We start from the raw sequence: 7,867 nt of genomic DNA on the forward strand, positions 1-7,867 counted from the left end.
CCTGGCGTAGAGTTTTGACTCTTCTCTCCTCAAATTTCACGAATTTTTTTTAGGATCACGCGGGTATCTTGGAATCGTTCCGATGGTTTTGTGACGAGAACATTGTTCTTGGTGCCTCCTGACATTTAGGGGTTGTGGCAGTGTCCCGGGGAGTTGAGCTCCGAGGTGTTGTCGTCACAATTTTGTCGTTGTAGTTCTGGAATACCTGAGTTCGCCGACATCGAAAATCTCCTTTATGCAGTTGTTGGTGAGATAACCTCGACGCCACCCGGTACTGGGGCGGGAGTTCGGGAGTATTGCCATAACTCGTATAACGGATGCTTTTTGAAGGTTGAGGTAAATGATTTCCGAAGGTTTCTTGGTTATGTGTTGAAGGATGGATACAGCTGGATGTAGGATTTGCTAGCTTTGGGTGAGATATTATGCTTCCCCTGTATCCCCAACACCTGATTGCATAACTGGAAAGTTTCAGGAGTTTCATAGGTGGGAATTCATGTAGCTCTAGTATTTCTCCCCGCAGATATTTGGTTTGTGATTGGGTAATCCTTACCAATTATTTTTTCATGTTCGTACCTTGTTGTTTTATTCATCTATATCCATCTAAGTGGCTTCTCAATTTATGGAAGTGTGATCATTTACTTTGGAATTCATTCGTTCAGTCTTGTTCGAATGTTAAGGCTATATGTTGCAATTTTGATCCATTGATTCAGCTTGAATATATGTCTTTCAAGATGCTAACGAATGTCACCCTCTTCAGGATGGCTCCTCCAACGCGTCAGAATCCGGTACCTCCGCCACCACCTCCACCTCCGGAGGCATGGAAAACTGTCATGGCCGCCACCAATGCCAACACGCAGATGCTTTTGCAACTCTTGCAAGAGCATAACCGAGGAAATCAAGGCCAAGGCAACAATCAAGCTCAGTTTGCTACCCTCAACCAGTTCCTCGCAAACCAGCCGAAGTCCTTCAGTAACTGTGTCGAGGCCACAGATGCTGACGATTGGCTCGTGGATATCTCCAAACATTTTGAGTGTAGCAATGTCAGGCCTGAGGACTTTGTCAAGTTTGCTTCGTTCCAACTCAAAGACCAAGCTGTTGAGTGGTATCAACAATACAAAGATTCCAGAGGAGGTCGTGTGATTACCTGGGATGATTTCCTCCAAGACTTCAAAGCTCACCACATTCCTCAAAGTATTGCTGAGAGTAAGCATGAGGAGTTCTGCAATCTGAAGCAAGGCAGTATGTCTGTTTACCAATACAACATCATGTTTCAGAGGCTCGCTCGCTTCGCCAAACAAGACGTCCCTGATGAGAAGAGCATGATTTATCAATTCAGAGGTGGCCTCAGAGAAGATCTGCAACTAGCTCTCGTGCTTTTTGAGCCAACCGAGTATGATGAATTCTACAACATGGCACTAAAGCAAGAGGCTGCTCAACTCAAGTGTGATGCTTCTAAGAAGAGAGTCAGGGATGCAACTCAATCGTCTTCTTCAACTCAAGTGGCAGCTAAGCAGCAAAAGTTCTGGTTGCCTCCTCCTCCTCCGCTCCGTCAGCCTTATCAGCAGAAGAGCAAAGGTGGCAATGGATCTTCCCACCCACCCAACCCAGGCTGTCAGAACAAAGCTCTGTCTCATGCTCCAAGGTCAAGTGCTCCGTATCACCGTCCGCTCTCAGAGGTTACTTGCAACAAGTGTTAGCAGAAAGGGCACTATGCAAACAAATGCTTCAACCAAAGGCGCCTTCCGTCTCCTCCTCATATGAGATCTGCCAGCAGTGCAGTGGTCAAGCATAATCCCAAGTTTGCAAAGGTCAACATGATGAACGCGGCTCAGGCAGAGGACTCTTCAGAAGTGATCATGGGTAACCTTCCTGTTAATGATATTTCTGCAAAAGTTCTTTTTGACACTGGTGCATCACTTAGTTTCATCTCAAGACCATTTGCATCTAAGCATGAGTTGGCTTTCCAAGTTTTGCCTAGTTCGTTAGCAGTTGTCTCACCGGGTAAACGCATGAATGCTAACTCCATGGTTCCGGATGTTTCTATCAAGATGGGCGACTATAAATTTCTGTCATCTCCAATTGTTCTTGGTGACTCGGATATTGATCTAATTCTCGGCATGGACTGGCTTTCTAAGCACAAGTCTCAGCTTGATTGTGCTGCCAGGAAGATTCAATTGACACACTCTTCTGAGGATGTGATCATCTTTGCCGCTCGTGATGATACCATTCGATTGTTTTCTCTCAATGAGAAGGGTGAGTTGAATGTCATCTCTCAGATTCCAGTCGTTTGTGAATATCAAGATGTCTTTCCAGAAGAGCTTCCAGGAATGCCTCCTCACTGGCCAGTTGAATTCGTCATCAATCTTGAGCCTCGCACGGAACCTGTTTGCAAACGTCCTTACAAGCTTGGACCAGAAGAGTTGAAGGAGCTGAAGAAACAACTCGATGTACAAGAGCGTATGGGTCTGATCCGACCGAGTTCTTCTCCATGGGGTTGTGGTGTTCTTTTTGTCAAGAAGAAGGATAGCACAGAGCGACTTTGTGTCGACTACCGCCCATTGAACAAGAAGACCATAAAGAACAAGTACCCACTTCCCAACATCAATGATCTTTTCGAACAACTCAAAGGTGCTCAAGTATTCTCCAAGCTTGACCTCTGTATGGGCTATCATCAGATTCACATTCGTGAACAAGATATCCCCAAGACAGCATTCAGAACAAGCTATGGTTCTTATGAATATACTGTCATTTCTTTCGGCCTTGTCAACGCTCCTCCAACGTTCTCTCGCATGATGAACTTCATCTTCAACCCCTACACAAATGATTTCGTCTTGGTGTATCTCGATGATATTTTGGTCTTTTCCAAGAACAAGGAGGATCATGCCAAGCATTTGAGATTGGTGCTGGATAAACTCAGAGAACATCAATTCTATGCGAAGTTTTCAAAGTGCGAGTTTTGGCTCGATGAGGTTCTCTACCTTGGGCATATCATCTCCGCCAAGGGCATAGCTGTTAATCGTGAGAAGGTGTCTGCAATTGTGAATTGGGAACTGCCTCAGAATGTGAAGCAACTCCGCAATTTCCTTGGGCTTGCAAGCTATTGTCGAAGATTCATTGAGAATTTCTCTAAGATTGCAAAGCCTCTTTCCAACCTCCTCCAGAAGCATGTGAAGTATGTCTGGATGCCTGAATGTGACATCGCTTTCAACACCCTCAAAGAGAAGTTAGTCACAGCTCCAGTTTTGACTCCTCATGATGAATCCAAACCATTCGAAGTTTTATGTGATGCTTCCCTGCAAGGTCTCGGTGTTGTGTTAATGCAAGAGAAGAAAGTTGTGGCCTATACCTCTCGCCAGTTGAAGCCCAATGAAAATAACTACCCCACTCATGACCTCGAGTTGGCGGCAGTTATCCATGCTCTTTTAACTTGGAGACATCTCTTGTTGGGAAGGAAAGTGGACATCTTCACTGATCATAAGAGCCTCAAGTACATCTTCACTCAACCCAACCTCAACCTCAGGCAGACTCGTTGGGTCGAAATGATTCAAGAGTATAATCCAAGTATTGAATATACTCCAGGCAAGGCCAATGTCATTGCTGACGCTTTGAGCAGGAAGGCTTACTGCAACAGTTTGATTCTCAAGCCCTTCCAACCAGATCTTTGTGAAGCTTTCCGCAAACTTAATCTCCAAGTTGTTTCTCAAGGATTTCTTGCCAACCTCCAAGTCTCTCCTACTTTGGAAGATCATATTCGTGAGGCCCAACTTCTTGATGCAATGGTGAAGAAGGTCAAGAATGGGATTTCCAAGAGTCAACCCAAGTACAAGTGCTATCACCTTGATGACAAAGATACTCTATTCTTCGAGGATCGAATTGTTGTTCCTAAGGGTGACCTTCGTAAAGTCATTATGAACGAGGCTCACAATTCACTCCTATCTATTCATCCTGGAAGTACAAAGATGTACCATGACCTCAAGCAGTTGTATTGGTGAACTCGAATGAAGCGAGAAATTGCTCAGTTCATGAATGAATGTGATGTCTGCAGAAGAGTGAAAGCATAACACCAACGGCCAGCTGGTCTCCTCCAACCTCTTGCCATTCCAGAATGGAAGTTCGACCATATTGAGATGGACTTCATAACTGGATTTCCCAAGTCCAAACGTGGAAATGATGCTATCTTTGTTGTCATCGACAAGCTTACTAAAGTGGCTCATTTTCTTCCCATCAAAGAATCTATCACAGCAGCTCAGTTGGCAGAGCTATACACCTCCAAGATTGTCTCCTTGCACGGCATTCCGCAATTGATATCTTTAGATTGTGGAAGCATCTTCACTTCTAAGTTCTGGGATTCCTTCCAGAAGGCCATGGGCACCAACATTCTCTTCAACACAGCCTTTCATCCTCAAACTAGTGGACAAGTCGAGCAAGTAAATCAAATTCTTAAATATATGTTCAGGGCTTGTGTCATTTCCTTCAGTATGAAGTGGGAAGATTGTCTTCCATATGCTGAGTTCTCCTACAACAACAGTTTCCAAGCGAGTTCGGGCAAGGCCCCATTCGAGATTCTCTATGGCAGAAAGTGTCGTACTCCTCTTAATTGGTCAGAGACTGGTGAACGCCAACTTCTTGGCAATGACTTAATCACAGAAGCTGAAGAAATGTGCAAAGTCATACGTGAAAATCTCTAAGCCGCGCAATCTCGCCAAAAGAGTTACTATGATTGCAAGCATCGTGACTTGGCTTTCGAGATCGGAGACCATGTCTACCTCCGCGTCTCTCCAATGAAAGGCACTCGTTGCTTTGGTATCAAAGGGAAGCTTGCCCCTACATACGTGGGTCCTTTCAAGATCATTGGCAAAAGAGGCAATCTCGCCTATCAACTTGAGCTTCCATCCAACTTTGCAAACGTGCACGACGTGTTTCACGTGTCACAGCTTCGCAAGTGTTTCAAGACTCCTGACCGCACCATCAACTTTGAAGAGATCGATCTCCAAGAAGACCTGTCTTATCGTGAGCATCCCATTGCTATTCTTGAAGAAACTGAGCGCAAGACTCGCAACAAGTCTATCAAATTTCTGGAAGTGAAGTGGTCACATCATTCCGACTGAGAAGCCACCTGGGAACGCGAGGACCACCTCCGCTCCGAGTATCTAGAGTTCTTTCAGTCCTAGATCTCGGGATGAGATCCTTTCGTAGTGGTGGAGTGTTGTAATGCCCCGGATGTAACTTACCATATTTGTACTCCGACTCTTGCCATTTCCGGCTCTAAGTTATGAGATTTCCCCATGGTTGGGTTTTGTCTTCGTTTTGAATTTTGTCCATGTCATGCATAACATATCATGTCATCATGTGCATTGCATTTGCATACGTGTTCGTCTCATGCATCCGAGCATTTTCTCCGTTGTCCGTTTTGCAATCCAGCACTCCTACGTCCCCCGGCGCCCCCTTTTGCCCCTTTTCATGTGCGGGTGTTAAACCTTCTTGGAATGGACCGAGATTTGCCAAGCGGCCTTGGTACACCACCGGTAGACCGCCTGTCAAGTTTCGTGTCATTTGGAATTCGTTTGATACTCCAACGGTTAACCGGGGAACCGGAAAGGCCTCATGTGTGTTGCAGGCCAACACCCCTCCAAAGTGGCCCAATAACCCATCCAAACCCCCTCCATCCTCTCGGCCATTCGATCACGATCGCGTGGTCGAAAACCACACCTTATTTGGACTCTCCTAGCTCCCAGAATCTATAAATATGCCCTTCCCGTCCAAAATCCCGGGTCCAAACCCTAGCCCCTCTCCTCCCGCGCCGCCGGACACGTCCGCCATCGCGCCCGCACCAATCGGATCTTGCCACGTGGCAGACCACCGCCTCCACCGCCGTCGGCCCACCAGGCCCGCGCGGGGCCCTACCCGGCCCGCGCGCCCGCCGCCCCGTCGCCCGCGTGTCCGCCGCCTCCACCGCGAGCCGCGCCGCCTCCGCCTCCGCCGCCCGCGCCCAGCCGCCACCCACCGCCCGGCTCCGCCGGCTCCGCCGCCGCGCCTCCACCGCGGAACGCCGCCGCCGCCACGCCTCCCCACATCTCCGGCCGCGTCTTCCCCCACTCCGGCGACCCGGATCCGCCCGGATCTACCTCGCCGGCGCTGCCTCTCCTTCCACTCCGGCGAGACTCCGGTCAACCTCGAACCGCGCGCCAGATCCATATCTGGAAAACCCTAGGTTGACCCCGTTTTCCCCTAAGTCCCTAACATTTTTATCCCATGTTCATTGCATCATAAATCTGTCATCGTAGCTCCGTTTCTTGCGCATAATATATCAAATTATTCATCTGGATGTGCTCTGCATTTTGTTCCATTGTGCCATGCTTGTTTGAGTCCATCTTGATGCCCAAATTTTTGATGCAAGAGTGCTATAAAATGTTAGTTCCTATTACTTAGCAGATTATGGGCATTTGTCATTTTTGCTACATTTATTGTGCGCTGCATATGGGCATGAGCTCTACATGTGTTTTGGGATATGCCATGCCATCTTTACAGGGGTGTATGCCATGTATTTTTGTGATCAATGTGGTGACTAGCAAATGCATGTGATATTGCTGATTTTTATGCCATGATATTGCTGATTTTTATGCCAATGAGATCAATGGGGTGTATGCCATCTCTCATGATATTGCTGATTTCAGGGACTTGGAATTTCACTAAGTCTTTGCTCTGCTGTTATTTTTATGCCATGTGTTCATGTTGCTACAGAGAGATCCATGCTTCTTTTGAGTATGTTCAGTAAGGATGATTCGGACATATGGTTGTGCTCTATCCATCCATGCCCCTGTTTGCATTTATGGAGTGCCCTAGCATGACTCAATCTTGCTCTACTTTTGCTATAAAATGTTTCCTGGCAGATTGTTTACGTGTTAATCAATTTTGCCAAGGTTGTTGTAGTTGATCCATGCATGCTATGAGATTGTTCTTGCCATGGTTAGCTTATTGATCATGTCTTCTTGCTGGTAGTATGCTTAGCTTGTCATGCAATGCCTTGTGATGAGTGAATCGAGCTCGCAAACATGCCTTTATAATTCTGTTTTGCCATGTCCAGTTTTCTGCCAAGTCTGAATCTGTTAACGAAACTTGCTATGTTTACATGGGTGCCATCATATTTTCTGTGCCCTTTTGGCTTATGGTCAGTAAGGGACTTTTGTTATATGCTTTGAGTAGATTCATGCCATGCCTTGTATTGCTATGTTCTGTTCATGTAGCATGTTGATATCTTGCTCTAAACATTGCTTCCTGATGTTAATTCCTGACATGTTAGTATTTTCACTAAGTCTGTGATGCTGATATCTTTTGCACTTTTGCCATGCTTGTTTTAACCTGCTATTGTGTGATTTAGCCGTAGCTCAGTGTTCATCTTTTGTCAATCATCTTGAGTAGATCACTGCCATGTGCTTTGTTGCTATGTTGGAGTGCAGTAGCTTAGTTTATTGTTGCATTCTAGATGGCCTTGTGTTGTTAATCGCAGAAGTGTGCCATCATTGTTTTGCTTGCCATTTGCAAACCGTGCATCTGATTCTGGTGATCTTTATATCAATTTCGACCAAAATCAACTCATATTTCCAATGGCGCACTTGGTTTGCCAAGTTGAGGCCTGGTTCAATCTTTTCCTTCCGGAGCACGCATATGCATTGCATAGCACATCCCGCATATCATGCCATGTTTTGCATCATGTTGCTTGCACATTGCACCGTGGTTGATTGTGGTTTCCTTTGCTTGTGTTCTTGCCTTGGGTAGAGCCGGGAGACGAGTTCATGATCAAGGAACCCGTTGAGTACGCTTACGAGGATCAGGCTTTCGTCAACTCTGAGAACTTTGCAGGCAAGAT

The sequence above is a fragment of the Triticum urartu genome, chromosome 7A, assembly GCF_056163025.1.
Source record: "Triticum urartu cultivar PI428250 chromosome 7A, HENAU_Tu73, whole genome shotgun sequence".
Lineage (NCBI taxonomy): Eukaryota > Viridiplantae > Streptophyta > Magnoliopsida > Poales > Poaceae > Triticum > Triticum urartu.